Below are 22,469 nucleotides of genomic sequence, written 5' to 3'. Positions count from 1 at the left end.
CTCTGCTCGCACACAATGATCAGGAGAATGAATGCACCTGCAAGAAGCCCTCACCTTATGGCTATTGGAGTTGGTTTATAAATGTCCCAAATATTTTACCCCTTGGGTGAGATAATTTGGGGACATATTCTCTACATTGTTCTCAGAGTTGTCCAGTGGAATTAACTCTGACTGTCTATAGTGGTCATTAGTCTGAAAAGCCAAGACATGGGCTGCCTTCCTTACCCTGTCTCACTTTCTTGTTGCCAGACTGGTGTCCCAGCATCAATTCCAAAACAGACTACTCATCCTCCACCTTTCTTATCTTAGTGTTAGCTTCTGGCTGTAACAAACTCAAATATGCTGAGCCTTTGGGGAAAATCTAACGGTTTTTGTGAATGTAACTGAACAAGTCCAGCAAAGTGTTGAGCTCATCAGCTAGAATTTTCATCTGTGACCCTTAGTTATCAAATTTTAATGTTAATATCTCCATCTTATTAAATGGGGTAATCATCTATACACAAATGAGTGCATGCTACAAAGGTCCTGGGTAAGCACCAGTTTAGCAGTGGCAGAGAAGAAATGAATGCTAAAGAAATTAGCAGCTTGACTAATAAGCACACAGCTGGAAAGCTCTTTAAAGGCTGTTTCCTTTTGTGCTGACCCATGCTACCTCATTTGTGAAAGCGAGTTTCATTATAGCATCAAGTGGCATGGATACAGGCCAGTAAGCAGCATGGGGTACACAGGAACATTAACGTCTTAACATAGTTCCATTGTGATTAATTCTGTAAGCCTCACAGATGTCATTTTATATCAATTCCACATTTCCATAGACAGCCAGTTGCCTTAAAATAATACCCACATTTCCCCTTAGATTTCAGTTATACTGTAAGTCCTCACTTACCTATTTGCCAGGTTTTTCACTTCGAATAGATTGACTAATTCCTTGCTATATTAATTGTTATTGAAAAGTACTTTCTTTTGACAAATTCTGTTCACATTAAGGAAAAATTCGTTTTAATTATTTCTCTTGGGATACCATAGCCCCAAATGAGTTTACTGATTCTATACATATATAAAATACTTGTACCTATATAAACATATAAATTGATATTAATTCACTTTAATTACTGTAATATTTGAGGACTAGAACATAAAGGTATATGAGAAAATATATAAAGGTATATGAAAAAATAAAAATTGAGAAGTTGAGTTTTCTTCTAAATACCATTTCTGCACAGAAAACCAGTCAAACTAGCACTCATCAACTGAAGAGGAAAAGGTGAAAATTAGCAAACTTCACATTGATTTGGTTTAACGAGAAATAAATTATAGTGCTAGGACAGTGTTGTTAATCTAGGAAAACAAAGATTAGTGATTTCCAAGGGTTTGCAGGAGGAAAATGAACTCTAAAATTCATCTGGTGAGGCTAATTTCTATAACATATGTTAATTTTAGCATAAGTCATTCTGGAAAAATATTCCAAGACTAAAACCAAGAAATAAATTACAGTAAATTCAGAATGTTCATATAAAACAAAAATTGATTATTGAAAAGAAAAAAAAAAACGTTTCTATCTTGTTATAAAACAGCATTTCAGGAATAACAACTTAAAAGGTACATTTAAAATGTTCTATATTACCACTGCATAGATTTTTTTTTTAATTCTTTTTTTTTGCATGGGCAGGCACTGGGAAAAGAACCTGGGTCTCTGGCATGTCAGGTGAGAATTCTGCTACAAAGCCACCATCTCACTGCCCACCACTGCATAGATTTTTAAATGTAATTCCAGACTATATTTAAAAGCTTACGGATAAAAGAAGAGAATAAATAAATAAAATCAGAAAAATTAGATTTAAAAATATGATTTTGTCATTGCATTTTTCCCAATATATTCCATTTTTCCCTCTGCCAGCAAAGCATAAAACAAGATGTTTTATGAATGATAAAGGCAGAGAAAATAACTTGACTGGTGAATTACTGTATTCATTTTAATATCTAATTATTCTGTATGTTAGGAATAAGAATTTAAAATCTAAAGTTTTTAAGCTCTTTAATGATTTATAACTAGAAATAAAGTCCTTTAAAAAAACACTGTGCAATATTAAAATATTATAGAAATATTTTATTTATATAAGTTATATGTAAATAAATTCCATACAAAAACAATTTTTCTTTTCATATAACTTTAGGAAACCATTTGCTAATATAAGTAATATTAGCTTCCTAATTGTTGAATTTTGAGAAGTCACCTCTATGCTCACATATTTAAGAAGTTTCCAAGAAGGCATCAAATGTTGAAACTTTCCAAATTTCTGAAATTTACGTCACAGAGCACATTTTCCCCCTTCTCTCTTTCCCACTAACACCCAACTTCCCAAAGACTTTCATAAGGATCATTTTCAAGTAAATAATTTTGGAATGAAACTGTTTACAAATAGGGTAAAATGACCAGACGTATTTTTTGAATGTAGTCCACCACCCGTATGGTAGTGAAGAGACTATAGAAGAACTGTGAGGTACTAGAAGTTGAAAATGGTGGGGAATTTAGAATAGCAATTGGAACAAACAGTTAGAAAACTGCAGCAAGAATTTGAAAGGGGTAAACCTGAATGAGTAATCAAAGATAAAAAATGAGGAGATGTGCCTTACCAACTGGGTGCATGGTAATATGAACCCAAAGACAGAAATCATAATAAAAATCAAGACTTTGAGGGTAAGTAAAAAATTGGATAGTGCAAATTAATTTGAGGTGTGTGCAAAGCATGCATGTGACAATGCAGATTTGGGGATTTCTTAAGTATAGACAGTGGCTGATGTCATGTTAGTAACTAAAAGCATTTAGTAAGTAAAATAGTTGCAACTAATATTACACTATCTACTGCAGTGCATGGCATTTTAGAATCAAAAGTCTTTGCCAAAAAGAAACTACCTATTTCTTTTATGGATGTGTATTGGCTAAGTCCTACTTTATAACACTACAGTGTAGGATGGTACCATCCTCTCAAGTGCTCTAAGTAGCCAGTTTTCTATGGGATGTGAATTTCAGCAATTCTGTATCTTTATCTATGGCCCTAGAGAATTGAAATTTCTCCCTGGAAAAAAGAAAAAAGGCATTTAACTGTTCATAATGGAAATAGTGATAATGTCTAATAGACAATCCCAGTTGTAAAAAGAGTCCAGACACTTGAATTGCTCATGTCTGTATCTCTTCTACAGTAACAAATGGTTTCTGCCACTCAGGTCTTCCTTGCCAAGGCAGAAAATCTAGTTTATAATTTCTCTATCCATCAGCAGATCTTGCTTATCCCGGATACACAGAGGAAAACCAGATCAATTAATCCATGCTAGGGGGGATTGGTTGGAAATTTTTTAATGTGTTTTTCTTTCTAGATTTTATTAATTTTCAAAGAAGGCTACATTAACACATTACATAAACACCTGGGAGGGAAGTTAAAAAAATTATTTGTACCTAGGGTTTCTCTAAAACTTCTGAATTTTATAATCATTCTATAGATGTGATACAAATTTCCATCATTAATCTGTTGCCATAATCTTTCCCAAGTTCTTATTTGTTGGAATTGTACTTGGCAGTGCTGGCTTTCTATCATATTCTATTTGAGCTGATGAGACTGTTCAGGTAGCACGGGAAAGTACCTGCCAATCAATTAGCTATTCAGGAAGTTCATTCCATGAGAACATTATGCTCAATGTTTTGCATGCATTAAACAAACAAACAAACAAAAAACTCACAACCTGGTAAGATGAACAAAATCAATCTAAACAAATAAATTTTGTTTTAGAGCTGTAAATGAATGAATATGCGCATTCAGAATGTTGAGAAGAAAAATAGAAAAGCGTGAAAGAGAAAAGACAGACGTTATGAAAGACATGAGGTTTTAGCCAGACATTGACACATTGATGAAACTTTGATTTAGAGAATATTAAGAGAGAAGGGAATTCCAGATTGGTTGTACAAGCACACAAATCAAACAAACAACTTTAAAAAAAGAAAGAAACAAATCCTGGACTAAACAAAGCATATTCACACAGTGAAAAAAAATTGTTTGAAGAGGACAATATGTTTAAGATATAAATTAAAACAAACAAAATAGAAACATATAGAGGACTAGGCAGGTGAATTGAAGGTAAATATCACTGTATCAATGGCCATGTTGTTACTTACACTGTGTTACTGCTTAAAACAACTTCACAAACATAGAATGTTTTTCATTAGGCTTAGCAAAAGAGACATATGAACCATATGTAACAATACATTTAATAAGCAGGACTTGAAGTGTGCATAAGAAAACATTTTTTTGTTGTTAGTACTCTGTTTTCCTTAGATAAGTAGAGCAGATTTTAAGGGTTTTCCAGCAATTATTGGGTAATACGATGTCTTTTATTCATTTCTGTTCACAAATATCTTACGCAGAAATTAAAATGTTACAGTCTTAAGACAGACTCAAACTAAAAAAAAAAAAAAAAAAGACTAAACAGAAACTCCTACCCTCTTCCAGCATGGACATGTTTCTGGGTAGTTGTCTTCACTAGAAAATAGAAAACTGTTTGGGTCTTTATTTCTTTCTCATCCAACATAACCGCTTCACTGTTCCATTCGCCAAACTACCTCTGGATCTTTAAAAGGTGTTGAAAAGGGAGAGAAATAAAGGATGGGAGCTGTCTTACTGACTAGCCCCGATAAGATATGAAGTCTGACTTTAGTTTATTTGAGTCTGGTTTTTAAATGGCTCCAGGTTAGCTCTCTGTCTTGCATGGTCCTTAGCCATAAAAGTTAACGTTCCTTCAACTTTGCGTTCCCTGCTGGTGGCAGTTTTACCAGATTCTTATGTTTCAAACACCAGTTTACTAGGCCCTGACTCTGGGGAACCAGTAACATGCTCTTGGTATTCTCTTTCTATTCCTCACCAGGCTTAAGGGGAAGGGAAGGACCCGCCCCCTTTTACTCTATGCAACGGGATTCTCAGCATGTCAACACATCTCCAAAATACCTTCCAGTTTCTTACATCTTCTCTCAGTCTATTCAGTTATTTTTAAGATGAAGATGGGGTCCAATTAGAGTAAAAACACCACCAACTAAAATAGCACAAATGTATTTGACAATTTTCGTTGTTAGTCCTACTTAGAAGTGCAGAACCTCAATTTGGAATGGTGGAGAAGTTGATTCCTAATATTCTTGTCTCTAATTTCAGATCTAGCTGAAATGGAGACAGAACATTTCCATGTTGACATTCAGTTAAAAATGAAAGTTTATTTCTTGGACAAGTTTATACTTCAACCTTTGCACAATATATGCATAAAAAAGCTAATTGCTGGAACATTATCTGTAGTTTGTAAATCTAGTAGACTACATATAGTTCCAAAAGTATTATGTGCAAAAATATTTCTGTCATGATTTGTGTTCTACAGAAAGTGATGGCTCTTCTTGATACGTGATCCACAAAATTTGAGCCAATTTGACTTCCAATTTGAAAACAGCTTCACCTTCAGAAATCCATTAAAAATTTGTGAAACTGTATAATATAAAACCTTTCATTACATAGATTCTTTTGAAGTGGTAAACAGAATTACAGAGGCATAGACTATTGTGATAATGCTTCCTAGTTAATTAGACCAATATACCTCTCTACAAATACACACACAAAACCAGTATTTGAATCTATAAGGGAAATATTTAGATAAGAGACAATATGCTTTATTCAATTCTTATCATTATTCTATTTATAATTTAGAACCTATGAAATATATAAAACTATTTTTGATTTTCATTTAATAATAAGCACAGGTTGAATGTAACAGAAATGTCTATAATTCTTCATTTGTGCTTCCACTTAGGTGTGAACAGTACAATTCTGGCTTAGTTCACCATTTAATGATGGGCCCTGTATGAGGTAAGATATTGGCAACTAAACATTTCCTAAGAGTTTCTGAAATTGATGAAGTTTTGATATCTAAATATATACTCTAAATGAAGAGTTTGAGTGTCATGAGTGAACAAACTCTTCCATATGGCCTTCTCTGTCAAGGAAGCTCTTTTATTTGGATGATGGTAAATTTGGTAGCTTTTATCTCATAACATGTGAAATAGATCTAACCCTGATATCAGCACTCAATATTAACCTCAATCGTCTGATTGGGATAGAAATGACAGACGGATTAAATAATTTTGAACTCATATTCAATGCTGTTTTTCCAATTTAACTTTAAAGTCTGATCCCATTTGGCAAGATCAAGTATAACTTCCATCTTTAAAATGAACCTCTTTTTAGGCTAACGTGCTACTTAACTGTATTAGTTAGGGTTCTCTAGAGAAACAGAATCAAAAGGGAACACTTGCAAACATAAAGTTTATAAAAGTGTCTCACATGACCGCAGGAACGCAGAGTCCAAAATCCACAGGGCAGGCTGTGAAGCCGATGACTCCGATGGAGGATCTGGATAAACTCCGCAGGAGAGGCTCACCAGCCGAAGCAGGAATGGGGCCTGTCTCCTCTGAGTCCTCCTTAAAAGGCTTCCTGTGATTAGTTTAGCATCACTAATTATAGAAGACACTCCCCTTTGGCTGATTACAAATGGAATCAGTTGTGGATGCAGGTGATGTGCTCATGACCTAATCCTATGAAATGTCCTCATTGCAACAGACAGGCCAGCACTTGCCCAATCAGATAAACAGGTACCACGACTTGGCCAAGTTGACATATGTCCCTAACCATGACATTAACCAATTACTTTTTCTGAAGATTTTTAAAGATCTCCATTTAGGTGTTATTTTATAGGCTCATGATTTTTAAAAAATAATAGGAAAAATAAGGTAGAGTTTACTTTTTGTCTCAGATTATAAAAGTGAAAAATTACCTGGCATCATAGGTTTGCTCATTGAAAACTTGACTTTTAACACAAAGAGATAATATGAAAATAGAAAAAAAATCCCATGACCATTTTTTTTAAAAAGAATTTCTTAACATGATCAACATCAAGTTAATTCATAATTATGTATTCTCATTCTAAATCCTTTGATAAGCTGAATAAAAGTACAGATTTTATGGTTTATAGTCATAAAATTCCACACTATGATGTATTTTCTCTAACACACATCATCTGTTAGATTTTAAATCAATCTTGATGTAAAAAATGAGAACAATAAACATGATTATAATTAGAGAGAGTTTGTTAAATGTGCTTTAATGAGGTCCTATTGTGAGATGTGTCTAGTATACAAGCAGAAATCAAGACTAGCATACTGAAGAAGAAAGAATAAACAAAAACTGTGGTTAGTGAATAGATATAGAGCTTGAAATTGTTTGGTCTAGGAAGACATCTAAAATACAATTTGGTACATACAGAAAATGTAATTAAATGATAATTGTACTGAAGCACAATGAGTGTGGGATAAACAGCTTGTGAATCAATAAACCATGAGGCGGCAGGCTGAGGTATTTATTGATTTATGATTCATTTAGCTCCAAGTTTACTCCATTTCTAATTCAATTGGAACTACCAAATTACACTTCATTGGGAAAGCTGGGTAGAGTGATTGTATCTTTCTACATGGGGAGATGATCATCAGAATTAATATCATTCTTAAGCTTTTTGTGAGTATATGTCTACAAATATTCCCTATCTACTGACAAAATCTACATATTATGTATCAGTGCATTAAAATCTATGTATTAATATTTAAAATTTGCAGCAATCAGAAATTTGAGGACAGTATACACTTCTGATGATCAAAACCCAGTCATTTCTTTAATTAAAATGTAACTATTACCTTGTGACGCACGTGCCATCACGGGTTTCCAGCAAAAGCATTCTGCATTTTAATGCAAGATTACTGCACTTGTTAAATGAACCAGACCAATCTTTTCATTGTCAATCTTCTACATGATTTTTTTTATATTTATATTGCTGCTTTTAAGCATCTTTATAGATGAATTGTAAATGTTTGCTTCCTTTTTACTGATTTCAGGCAGCCCAAAAAGGAAAAACTTAGCTTTCCCCTCTATTCAGCATAAGGAGGAAGTGGTATCAATGTCTGCATTAGGGTATTTCAGAAATGCCTCCCTCTGAGGCTTTGTGCAGGACACAGCAACTAACCACTAACTGCTTTTAACTAGTGGTTATTCCTGTTTTTTTTTGCATGGATAGAAACCAGTAATCAAACCCAGGTCCCCGGTATGGCAGGTGAGAATTCTGCCACTGTACCACCATTGCCCACTCTATTCCTGTTTTTTTTTTTTCTTTTAAGAAATAAAACCATTATTTGTTTCCAAAGGATCATATTGAAGAAATGAGAAATTTGCTGAGATGATCAAGAACCATACTTACATCAAATACTTCTCAAATGACAGACTAAGACAGTGGCTTAGTACTCACAAGGAGATTAATTACAATTTGATTATTTGCCTTTTGACCCGAATTGTAACCGCTACACTTCACAATGTCATCATTTTTACACACTTTTAGAAAAATACTGATATTGAAAAAGTAATGGTTATGATGCTAAAGAAAGCCTGTACCACTTTCTCTAATCAGATGAAGGAGAAAAATCTTTGTACCTGCCATTGATTAATTTACTTATTCTATTGGCTTTGTATTTGTATCAGAACGTTTAACTTTCCTTTCTTTGCAAATTTAAAATCTTGGCTGAAATCCTTCTCTTGAAGTATTTTTCTCATCAGTCTGAACCTGATTATTCAAATACATTTAAATTGGCTTGGGTTTCTCCCTAGGAATGTGAAATCCATCCATTAAAAAGATGTTCTACTGTGAATACAGATCCTAAATTAAACACCTGGCAACACATCTTTACATGACCTTGTCCTTTCCTAAAACATTTTCTTGTTACCCTGTCAATCAAAGAGTAAAGAGCTATATATATTTAATGCTGGGGAATCTTCAACAGTACCAAATTCTAACCCCCCTGCCATACCTCCCCACTTTACCCCCAGAAGATTTTCTATCAAGGGAATGATTTTTAGTTCTACCTCAGTAGAGTTGACTGCTCAATGGTTTCTCAGAGCTGAAAATTTGCCCAAAGGAGATCTTGTTTTAATGCCTTGTTTTATTATATGTAGTTCTTTTTATAATACTTATGAATAAAATGTTGGGATTTATTGTTTGGTATTTTAAATTAGTTTTCTTGTCTTGAGCATGTGTTTACACAATCGAAAACAAAAAGCATTATTATTTTGGCAGGAAATAAAATGTTGATTTATGAGCATGTGTGGCACAGAGTTTTTAAGACAAATTAGTTTCCCACAATGAAATGATGCTAGAAAGATTATTTGTTTATATATCCAAAGTGGCAACAAAGATTAACCTATCCATAAGACTATAGACATATTTGGCTAAAACACAAAATCAATATACAGCATATAGTTATGCTGTGCTGAAATTTAAGTGGCTTATATTCATATAGTTCTCTTTGACTCTGAGTCACTACTACTGAATTTGTTCAATTCTTAGATCGTCTACTCCTTCCAGGTATTCCATCCCTCTGTGAACTGCCCTTTTGTATTTTTTACAGATGTCAGATATCATATTATAGGCTTTGTAATTGTCTACATAAATTACAAAATTCAAAGAACATTGTGCTAATATTAGCAATGCGTTATCATGAGCATAGAAGAATTTATTAAAGATTTTGCTTCAACTTTTGATGGAAATTCAAACTTTCCAAGAATACTAGACTAAGGAATTACTAAGACATATTTTTCACCTGTCAAATTGTTTCATCTCTCTTTTAACTCCTTTCATATAAGTTCCCAATCTTAGTCATAAATAAAGCTAAACTTGATGCTTGGATGTTATATTCCAAAATGAAATCCTGAATGACAACTGAAATCATGCACTCAGAACCAGAAAGTTTACCTATTTCCAGTCCTAACAGGAAAGTAATGGTAGATAAAAAGTTATACTATATGATATTTCTGTGAGGAACTTTCAATAGTTAGTATTAAGAATGTATGACAGAACACTAGTTTAAATTAATGCTGACCTCTCATCTCTCCCTACCCTTACTCCAAACATACTTACCCATTTAATTTATGAGTAATCAAGAATAAAAAAAAAAGATTGCAAGGCACGGGGATTGCTTTTTATACCATATTAGTGTAGAAGTTAGCACACTAAAGCCAATAAAAGTAATAGCTTCCAAGCATTGCTTTCTCCATCTCTCCAGTTTGTTTTATTTTTGTGAGAGGTGAAAATTTATTTAAATAGTGGGAATGCAATAGGAGGCCAAGGGATAGAAAAATTGGAAATGAGGAGATGGCAAAGTTTTCCCTTAAGAGGGAGCAGGCAAAATGCCTCTTCTTACCTCTTTAAGCTTCTGGAAGGGTTACTTTAGTTATTAATATTATTATACTAATATTGACCTCTATCAGCTCATTGTACCTTTCCTTCTTAAAGACAGAATGCTTTATTCTTGGAGTGACACTTAGAAAAAAGATTTATACCCTTCAATATTAAGTCTTTGGGCATACAATATCTCAGAAGGAATCAGCTCTGACACCCAACAAATACCAGTGATTTCTTGGAGGAATTATTTAAGCCCTGAATTTGGCTGCACCATTCTAAAAGGTACAGGACTAGTGTTATGCAAGAACCTTGAAGTTTATTGCATTTATCTTGGTGAATCAATGGGAAAAGTAATCAATAAATATGCATCCTTGATATAACACGGTAATCATATATAATAAAGTTTAAACTTGAACTCATTATATGTCAGATTGCTTCTATTAACAGTGAAATGATTATCTTTGAATTGAAAACTTCTTTTTCTGATCCCACTTTCAAAGTAGCCACTGTTGAATCTTTCATTTCTTTCTTTTGTCAGCTAGTTGGCTATATATAAGAGCAATGTCAATTACTGAAAAATAACTGACTACTTAATGATACTGCATTATTATTATATTAACAGCAACATCCCAGTTCTGATAAAAGATGAGTGAGTTGCCAGTCTGCAAAAGTCTATCATTTTGCAAAATATTTAGCACTATCAGTTCACCATCCATATTTCATCATGTAGGTGTCTAGTTGATCTGGTATTCATAATTCTGAGTCTAGATTGTTTTCATTTCAATTTAACTATAAGTTTTCTTTACTATGATTTACATTTATTCATGTAAAATGTTTTCTCTTCAAGAATCACATAATGTTGAATTTTTTATTATTATTTTGGAATCATTATTTGCTACTGCCATTTCTTAAGAATTTATTATTTATAGCACTTCTAACTTCATATTATGTAACATGCTTTATTGTATAATAACATTTTTATACTTTCAATATTTTCTATAGCCTAGGAACAGAGAAAATATTTTTTTCAAGAGGATACAATATTAAATTTACGTAGAAAGCACTGCTGCAGGCTTTATATGAGTTAGAAATGTAATTGCCATGTTCTATGTTATATATCCAAAAAATGTATTATGTGTCTAATATTTATTATGGAATATAACTCATTGTAGCCGAGCAATGGATAAAAGTTGAATAAACAAATGCATACTTTGCCTGAATTTCAGTAATTAGGAAATTTTAATGCCATCTAATTGGTATATATTTTTGTTTGTTTGTTTTACCAGCTGAAAGAGTGTTTTCAAATGCATGACTGATTTCGTGTTCCTTTGCCATGTTCCATTGACTATCTTCAGAATTCCAAACACTGAAGTCAATTAGGAAGTACTACATCTCTTTATGTTCCATAAACCAATCACACAATATCAACATTTTTCTCGAGGAATGGGGTATTGGCGGCAGGGTTAATATTTGAGTGAGGATATAAAGAAATAAAATAATTCGGTCTTTAGGAGGATTTATACTACAATTTGCATTTGAAAACAAATATTCAACTACTTTTTAATGAAGCAATGAAACATAAGAAAATACCTAAAATGATTTCGTGTTAAACTACTGATTATTTAAACATGAATTTCATACAAAATAGAAAAAGATTAATTAAAAATTAATAATATTTTCTAACATTTTGCTTAAGACACTCTTTTAGGAGCTTCTGGCTGGTTTTTACCTTGGCTCTTTTGTATACAGAGCATAATTATCATCAATGAGCTATAGATATCGATAGTGAATTTATTAATCTGCATCTTAAAAACCAGTGTTAGTCATTATTAAGAAGGTATCAAAGCTAAGTTTCCATACATTTTCAAGGCTATCTAATTTGAGGAAAGAGCTGTTTACTGTTCCATATTCTTTTCAAACTTTCTTAACCAAAGTTTAATTTATTCTTTCCATCCCATTTTCTGAGTTGTGATGTTTTTTAACATGTGACTAAGAATGTGTGTTCCATAGCAAGATATGAATATGTGTTTCTGTACCAGCTCTCCTATTTATCTATTGTTAAAAATATCTTTGTGTCTCTCTCCTATGTGTTAGATTAAGAAATTGCGATCACCTATCTTCAGGAATTATTGTGAAGATTAAATGTATTTGTAGCACCTAGCTCATGACCTGGCACATAATTAGTATTCTAAAATTATTTTCTTATACAGGGTAAGAATACTGGCAACCCAGATTGACATTCAGTTGGTTCACACTGAGTTCCTATGTATAAATCTGTCTCAGAGATTTCCAAATCTCTTAGAAATTGTCTAAATTGACAATCTTATTATTAATGTTATATATGAAAATGCAATACATGGTTAGGGAACTAGTCATTTGATTTCCCTGATAAAATTTTATGAGCAATAATTCCTACAGTTACTAGATATGAAACAGACCAATGAATGTTATAATTTCCTTCTTCTTTCTCCTTTCCCAATGGGTATTTTCACTAGTTACAAGATTTGCAAACATGATTCATAGAAAATTGTGCATTTACATATTTCAAATGTTAACCACCTCATCTATTTTCTTGATATTGTCATCTTTTTTTTCTTCCTACAGATCTTGCTAAATCAATTTTCATAACTAATTTTTATTCTGTTGAAGGATATATTATATGAATTACAGTATAGCATGGCCAATTACAAAGCTGAAGCACAGAGTGTTATGAAAGTAAGTAAAGACAAATGTTAAATAGGGTTAAGGGTCAGGGAAAATAATCAAGAAGATATAATTCCAGCTGATAACAATAGCTGAGAAAAAATATTAGCTAAAAAAAACATGCATCATCTGTATAGTTTATAGACTTGTGAGCAAGACTGTAGGGCTGATGATAAAACTTCTCATGATCATAATAAAAACACATACCCAAACTATTAATCAGTCAAAATTTTTCAACTGTACTGGTATCTAGAGATTGTATTTCACATGTATTATTAACTAACTTGAAAACATTTTGAGTTATGAACTCAAAATCCTTAATAACTTTAAAGAATAATTTCTATAAAGTCTAAAAGATACTACAGGGTAGTATCTCGTATTGTCCCTTTACTAGCCGTAGAACCCACCATTTCTCTAGGGAATCTTGGTTCCTTCTATTTGACAAAGGTATTAGAAACCATGATCTGGGCTCTGGGTGTGCTTATCATCAGCAGAGAGTCACTTATTAACATACTAACCAATGTATAAACACATATATATAATTCTTTCTTTATCAATCCACTTCATGTATATTTTAAACTAAAAATAATTCATATTCATGTCTGCAACTCTACTCCAGTGCCACATAGCATCCTTGTTTGACAGTGAGAAACCTGCTCCCAGCATCTAACATCCACCTATATTTGCTTATTCAACCCCAGTGTACACACAAAGCTGTTTTGAAATTGTTAGCCTGCTCTCTGTGAGAAACAGCTTTAGCAACTAGACTACAGTGTTTATGTACAGTTTATTTTGTTTTTAGTTTCATGGCTACCACTTTTTGAAGTTACTTAGGTTAGCACCCTTTTTTACCCATCCACTTCAGTGAGGTGATGTCCCATATTTGTGATTCTTTGATCAATTAGATTCTTTTTTCACAGTCTGCATTCCTTCACATTGCGTCTAAACTCATGGGTGATTTTCTTTTTACTTGTGCACATTAAAGTTCACTCCTTGTGGTGTATGCTCTATGATACCATTTTACCATTGGTTTACAAAAATACATTAGTCAAACCTTCTTGGATCACCCAATCCCTGGTAAAAAAGATTTGATTTCTGTCCATGAAATTTTGCCTTTTCTAGAATGCCATATGAATATATTTGTGTTACATGTCACCTTGTGGGTCTGGAGTCTTTACCACAGTAAAATATAGTTTAAATTCATTTTTTGTTGTATATGGAGCTGTACAATTGTTTTGGTACCATTTGTTGAAAAGTCAACCTTGTTCCATGGAAATAATTTTGCATCTATGGCAAATATTAGTTGACTATATTTGCATGGGTCTGTTTCAGGTTTCTACATTCTGTTGTATTTACTGATGTCCATCCTTTAACCAATAGCATTATTTCTTGGTTACTGCAGCTTTATGGTAAGAATAGATATTAGGTAATTTTATTTGCTGTTTTTTCAGAATTATTTAACTATTTTAGCATCTTGGCATTTCCATGTAAATTTTAAGATCAATTTATGTTTATCTAAAAACAAACAAACAAAAAAATGAAACCTAATCAACAAACTAACAACAAAAGAACAATTTAGTGATTTTAATTTGGATGGTATTGAATCTACTGATAAAATGTAGGCGAATTGACATTTTAACAACATTGACTATTCCAATCCATTCATATGAAATATTTCTCCATTTATTTAGATCATCTTGATTTGTGTCATCAGTGTTTTGTAATTTTCAGCATAAAGGTCATGTGTGTATTTTGGTAGATTTATACTTCAATTCTTCATTTTATGGTACTATTACAAATATGTTCTTTTTATGAAATTCAAATTCTACTTGTTTATTGCTGGTATATATCAATGCAATTGACTTTGTATATTGACTTTGTGTCCTGTGAACTTAATAAACTCACTTCTGAATTAAGACCATAGAATGGGAATACATGATCTAGGAGGAATATATTCCTTTCTATACAAATAGTGATAAAATCTTTGAATCTTGTTTCTACTCCAGAAAGTTTATAAATAGTAATTTTGTCATAATAAACTTTTGCTTTTTATGTCAATTTTGGTTGTCACATTGCATGAATATATGTAAATTATTTATTTTAAAAAGATTGAAGGAAATAAAAATATTTAATGATATCAGAAGATAGTAGAATAATAATTTTTAGTATATTAGAAATATGTTGTAACTAACATATATTGCTGTCAAAAAAAGCAATGTATATGTATTCATAATCTATTAAATTTCTTTCTGTATATTCATTAATGTACTTATAAATCATTCAGATTCACTTATATACATATCCAATCAGTCTCCGAGGTAGCAAAGAGTGACTTTGGAGAGGCCAACTGAGATAATGGCCAAAAATAACTCTGTGCACAGATTTTTCAAGGACAATTTGAACGATTTCTAACAGTGATTCCTCCATCGTAAAGATTAGGAAATTCTAAACCAAAACTCTGATTAAGGACAATGTGAAATAATTGTATGTGAATTTTGGTAAAATGGAATGCTAATACAAATTTCTATGGCAAAATAAGACTAAAATTTAAGTAGTGAAATATTTATAATTTCTTAAGACATGAGGATATATTTTATATACGCAAACATAAATGAAAATCAAAATGACAAATTTGAACAAAAAAAGTATCATGTAGGTAAACTTTAATGCATATTCATTGTTTTTGTTTTTTAGTAATTATGACTCTAGTAAGTAGAAAAATTGAATTTTTAAAAGGTGGAATTGGATCAGAAAATATATCATTGAAATTAAAAACTACGTTTCAGAAGTTTCCTTTTAGAAAATGTTCTCATTTTTCTAGATTTAGAGTGATATGGAAATATAACTTGTGTTTATTGATAATAAAAGTAGTAGTCATAATGACGAACTTTCAAATCTATTTGGTTGATTATTAACCATGCTGATTATTCCTTATACTATTACTGCTTTTGTAGTTTGTAATGTTAAAATAAAAATGGCGGGCGGGCCGCGGTGGCTTAGCGGGCAAAGTGCTTGCCTGCCATGCCGGAGGACCTCGGTTCGATTCCCGGCCCCAGCCCATGTAAAAACAAACAAACAAACAAACAAAATACAATAAAACAAGAAAATGTTTAAAGATGTTTCCCTTTCTTCCTCCCTTCCTTCCTTCCATCCTTCCTTCCTTCTCTCTGTCTTTCCTTCCCTTCAAAAAAAAAATAAATAAATAAAAAAATAAAAATGGCATTTTTTCTCACAGAACTATTTAGATATATGAATATATACATATCACTCCAAACACAAGAGCATAATTTTCCTTACAGATAAAATGGATCTAACTGATCCTATCCTGTGTTTCTTACAAAATTATTCTCAGAATGAGAAATGTTTTTATGAATGGCTATGAGTGCAAAACATGTATACTTCATTCAAAGCTTATTTGGTAGGATACAATTTTGTAGTATTAACCAATATTGAAATACGAATTTTGTTGTCTGTATTATTTTTTTTTATTTTTCCTTTCTTTTATCCTATCAGTCTTCAACCATTAAAACTGCAACTTGGTCTACATTTCCTATAGAGGTTCTGTCATAGCTTAAATAGAAAGCTAGAAACAAATGAATCATGCTTTGCTTTCCAGATTCCAAATTCAAGGACTTTCCATAAATGGCAGTTTTTGTAGACCACTTGATTGACCTCTTGTTGGGTTGATTTTGTTTTTCTCTCCTGTAGGCTGGAGAAAGGATACAGTCAGAAATGCTAAGGAGACTCTAGTTCTTAGGTGGACCTCTCAGAGCAATCCCTACACTATAAGCCTCTCAGACTAAGCCTTTGAAGGTGGTGGCAACAAAACCTCTAAATTGGGTATCAATAAGCTGAGCAACATGGACCTTGTTAGCAAGAGAGTCTGAGTTGCATCTGAGGTTTGCTACTAAGCATTTTGTGGTAACTGAAATTTTCTGTTTCTTTGAAAAATCGTTACAAGTTTATTAAGTGTAACAGAAGAATCAAAAGAGACTAATAATTGTGATGACAGTGCTGGAGTAAAAGTAGCATGGACTGTTCAACTAAGAACTTGGACACTCCAATAAATGTCATTGGAAAAGTTTGAGACAGCCATTAACCATAGGGATAGCATGCATTTTAACAGAAGGCTATGTAGACAAATACCAATCAGTGGCAGATGCATCACCTTAATGTCCTGACCTTTGTAACCTAGACACTACTCCAGTTTGCTAAAGGTATGTTTTCAGACAGTTGAATGAGAACTTTTGCTGGAGATTAAGTTAATTTGTAGAATAAAAACCTCCTCTTATTATGTACAATATGTGGATTTGAATAGCATACTAATTATAATAAAGACACAACTGTGCTGGTTTGAAACTTGTGTACTCCAGAAAAGCCATGTTCTTTAATCCGGATTTAATATTATGGGGGTGGGTGGGCAGGGAATCTTTTTGGTTAAGTTGTTTCCATGGCGATGTGACCCACCAATTGTGAGTGGGATCTTTCAATTAGTTGGTTTCCATGGAGATGTACCTCTGCCCATTCAAAATGGGGCTTCATTGGCTTGCTGGAGTGCTTCAAAAGGGAACGATTCTGGAAAAAGCTCGGAAGCCGGGACAGACAGAGGCATCTGGAGATGCAGAAAGACACCCCCAGGGAAGCCATTTGACATGAGAAGCCAGGAGAGAAAACTAAGGGACATTGCCATATGGCTTCCCAGCTAACAGAGAAACCCTGAACATCCTTGGCCTTTTCTTGAGTTTCCTTCTCTGGATGCCTTCATTTAGACATTTTTATGGCCTTAGAACTAAACGCTTGTAACTTAATAAATTCCCTTTATAAAAGCCAACCCATTTCTGATATATTGCATTTCTAGCAGCAATAAGAAACAAACAACAACCAACACTGGGAAAAAACTGTATTTTTTGAGTAAAAAAGCTTAAATTCATAATTTATAAAGTTCTCGCACAATCATCTTTGATTCCGTAGATAGGTTGACAGATGATGGATGGATGGATGGATAGACAGATAAATAGAAACACTAATATGAATGCATAAAAAAGCATTAACCTGAGCTTTATTTCAATTGTCAAGTAATTTAAGAAGCAAGATGATACATTCTTAATAAAATTTAGATCGTTACCAAATTGTATCTTTACTAATATTTCACAATGTTAAAATATAAGTCTTAGATCATTTTATACCATTATCATTTAGATTAGGGCAATCCTAGTTAGGGTTAGCAAACCAACTGAAAAATGTCCTTTATCTCAGTGGTGGACCTTACGTTCAAATATTAGCATAAACTGTTTTGAATAGAACTCGAATTTCAAAACTTCTTTAGCTATTTATTATAACCAGTAGGCCAAAATATATCTTTTTACAGTTATACTAATTGTAAAGATTTACCCACAAAACTTGTGTAGGCCATTTTGAATTAAAAAATACTCATTTTCCTGGGATATTTACATTTAGTTGATGTCACTTAAAGTCAGAATTCAATCTACCTTCATTAAGATAATATGAAAGTGCATTTCTAGAGGGAAAGTCAAAGATCTTCATAAGTATCATCATAACTAGTCAGTCACTTAAAAATTCCAGTAAACTCTATTGTTCTCATGTACATCACTGGGATACTGAAGTGACTATCCTGAATCCTAATCCCTGAAGCCAGTATCAGGGAAGATTCCCAAGCTTATGGTTGCTATAATACCTATCTAAATGATGAAACCTGTGCTCAATATCCCTACATATATAATAAATTCTAATAATATTAACATATGTTACCTCTGCATATGTGTTTACATTTTACTAATCACATTTATAGATAGATAGATAATAGAGAAAATAGATTGACAGCTAAGAGTACTTTTCATACATCCAGTTATATCAATCTATATAACCCCTATCTATGTATAAATATTTAACTAAAATACCATTTGTGAAGAAAGAAGCATCTTGGATTTATTTTGTTAGTCTTATTTATCTTGTTTTTGAAAGACTTGATGGACCCTAATATAATTTCCAGCTTTAATATTCTATAATTTGTTTATTATTATTTGCTAAAGAACTTTGAGGAAATTAATTTTGTCAGCCGGAATGATGATCTTAAATGGAGAGAGTGTTTTTTTCCATTAATAGAGAACAACTTGACTTAATTCTAAAACAACTCCAGAATTGGAGAGGACTGAATTTAATTTCCAGCACCTTCCTAGCTATGTGAATTTGGGCAGCCTATTCTCAAAGTCTGAGATTTCTCATATATAAATTTTTCCTGGATGCTTACTGTGAAGAACTTTAAGGAATATATAATGTATATGCAACCCAATGAATTATTCATAATATGCATTCAATAAATGGCATCAGTTATTATTATGGCAAAGTAAAATTATGTCAGTGTTTTACACATAGTACGTTTTGCATTAGTTAGTAAGTGAATCTATCAATACCTATCAATACTGTCTTAAGAGTCTTATTATCCCCAGTTACTTTATAAGAGACAGGACCTGACCTGCAGTGTATTTAACTGGATGTGAATTATGTTATCAGGGATCTGTACTCCCACCTCAAAGATAATGTTGGGAAGATTTAGGAGCTATATTAAGTCCTTTGAGCTTCTCAAAAGAATGGTGCCCCAGAAATACAAAAGGTTACTTGTACATGCATCAATCACTGAACTACCATGGGGACGCATGAAATTGTACTGAGGTTGGCCTTCTATCATAGTAGGATGATGCTGGGAATTGACTACTCTGGATCAATGAAGTCCTCTGGTGCAATTTGGATCAAAATGTAGAAAAGTCAAACTGCAGGGCAAAGGAATGTATTTCCTGACTAATGAAGACCTTTTTGAATGCTCTGCTTCACATGCCCCTTGTGTAATGAACAGTTTGTATAATGTTCTGAATCACATATCTAAACAATCTAATTCTGATGATTGCTATTTCCTTTATTCGAATGGCCAGATTTAACATTTCAAAGGTATATCTACCACAATGGATAAAATCATTGGCTGAAAATTGCTGAGCACTTTATAAAGGTGCAAGAGTATCAGTTAATCAAATAACTATGAAGTCCAGTACGTCATTACAGCATACATATTTTAAAATTCCTTTTAGTACAATAGTAATTTATATTTGCAGGTATTTGACTTTCAATTTTTCTTTACTTTTATATAATATAAAAAAATGACTCAGTTATGCTATCAAAATTCTTTCAAACCAGCCAATTGCTAAATTATACTAATTAAACTAAAAATTATTTGTAAGACTTAGTAGAAGCAGCATAGTATAATGTCTGGGAATTTTCTATCACACAAGGGAATTCTCTTCTGTCTGCATACTTTTAGCTTCATTATCATTTAGCTAATAATACGCATATAAGGAGAGCAAAGAAGTATCAAAATAAATTGAAGAATATAATAGTTTGTGATAAATTTATTCCCAATTACAAATTATTGGGACAATATTAAATCAGTTATGCATTTTACTTTATTATATCTAATATCACAAATGAAGACATGCTTTGATTATAAAACAACTCATAGATCATGAAGGATTTTTTGGCAATGTGAAGAAGATGGAATCTTTTCAACACAGTCCTTTAAAACATATAATAGTTTGAACAAAAATAATCATCCATCAACATCTGTACTGATGGTTCCTGTTTCATATGCAATTACACAAAATGCATTATTGCCACTGCAGAACAGCCATGTAACCAGAAAGATGCAATAGGTGGCTTTTGCTTCTTGCTTGGTCTTATTGTCCAAGATTTTCCTTCCCTTCTGCTTTTAGCCATATGATTAGTTGGGATTCTCTGGACCCTATACCTAGTCTTTATTTGCAACTCATTTGGTACTGATTTGACTTGACAACTGAGAGATTTACCTGCTTAAATTATTGGCATAGTTCTGAACTCTGCCTTATCTTTTTCTTCCTCATTTTCTAAAGCTCCATCCTGCTATTTATCCCAGAGTTTCTATTCCTACTGTCATAAATTTCCCAGGAAAGTTTAAAATTGGTTTTACTCAGAAATATGGTTGCATCATTTTTCATTCTTTTCTGTATATATTTCTACTAACATCTATATGCAACTTTATTTTTTACCATCTTTGTGTAAGTGGACATGGTCACAGGAGAGGGACTTTTATTGACATCAAGTTCCCCCTGTATAACTGTGATGGTTCAATTTTATATATTATCATGGCTTGGTATTCAGTTGTTTAATCAAACACTGGTCAATTGGTTACTGTGCAGGTACTTTGTGGGATCAGCATCCACCATCAGTTGACTTTATATAAAGGGGATTATCCCCCATTTTGTGGGTGGGCCACATCCAATCATTTGTAGTTCTTAACAGTAAATAGTGAGATTTCCAAAGATCATAAGAAATTCAACCTCAAGACTACATCTTCTACTCCCTAAGTTTCCAGCACAAGGAAGCTGAGTTGAAAAATTCAACATCATTCTGACCAATTCAACATCTCCGACTTCCAGACTGCCCTTGTCACCCCTTAACTTCACATGAGCCAGTTCCTTAAAACAAATTTCTTAATTCAGTAATAAACTCATACATACACCCACACATCCTGTTGGTTCTGTTTCTCTGAAGAAATCTGACTGATGCATTAACTTATGTATCATTTGCCATACATCAACCACCTTCTTCAACCAAACCTGAGGAATGAAATGATGTTGCATTAATGCCTAATATTAAGGAAAGCAAATGACATTCTATAAACTTTTGTTCTCTTCTCTAAATGACCAGGGGAAAAGACATCAACAAACAGTGGCAGTAAAATACAAACGAACAAAAATGTTGCATAAGAATGTGTAAGAAAAGGAGAAGGAAAGGAAACATAGGAATATTTCAAGATTAACTTGGGTTTCAGAAATGCTCCTAAGGAAAATATCTGTGCCTGGCATTCCATGTTGGAACTCTAAAGCTAATTTCTTTCAAACGGTACTAAATCTAATAGCAATTAAAATAAATTACATATGACTGTAAATTATACACTTAATCGCCATAAGGCTATTTAAGGACATTGGAAACAGTTTTAGAGCATGAATTCATCTGACCTCAGATATGTATTAGTTTTGATTCCAACACATAACACCTCACTTTGAAGAAGAAACTTGAATCATTCTGTCCCTTAAAAAAGTAAATGTTAAAGTGTTTGCTATATTTTGGAAGAATATTGACCAAACGGATACCATTTCAACATTCATGAACCTTGTAGTCTGAAGGAAAAACAAAATAGTGAAAAGAGCCCTCAATAATATAACTTTATATGTGACAGCCATATGTTATATATATCATTATATTAAATCATAAATCATCAACACAATTCCATGAAGTACTTAAAATTATATTCACTTTTTAAGAGTAAGAATGAAGATACTTAATAAATCATACATTTAGCAAAAGGAAAAGTAGAAATTGTGACCCAAACCATTGGTGTTGACACCATGTGCTTTCAA

Source organism: Tamandua tetradactyla, chromosome 19 (assembly GCF_023851605.1).
Source record: "Tamandua tetradactyla isolate mTamTet1 chromosome 19, mTamTet1.pri, whole genome shotgun sequence".
Lineage (NCBI taxonomy): Eukaryota > Metazoa > Chordata > Mammalia > Pilosa > Myrmecophagidae > Tamandua > Tamandua tetradactyla.
This window is presented reverse-complemented; position numbering follows the sequence as displayed.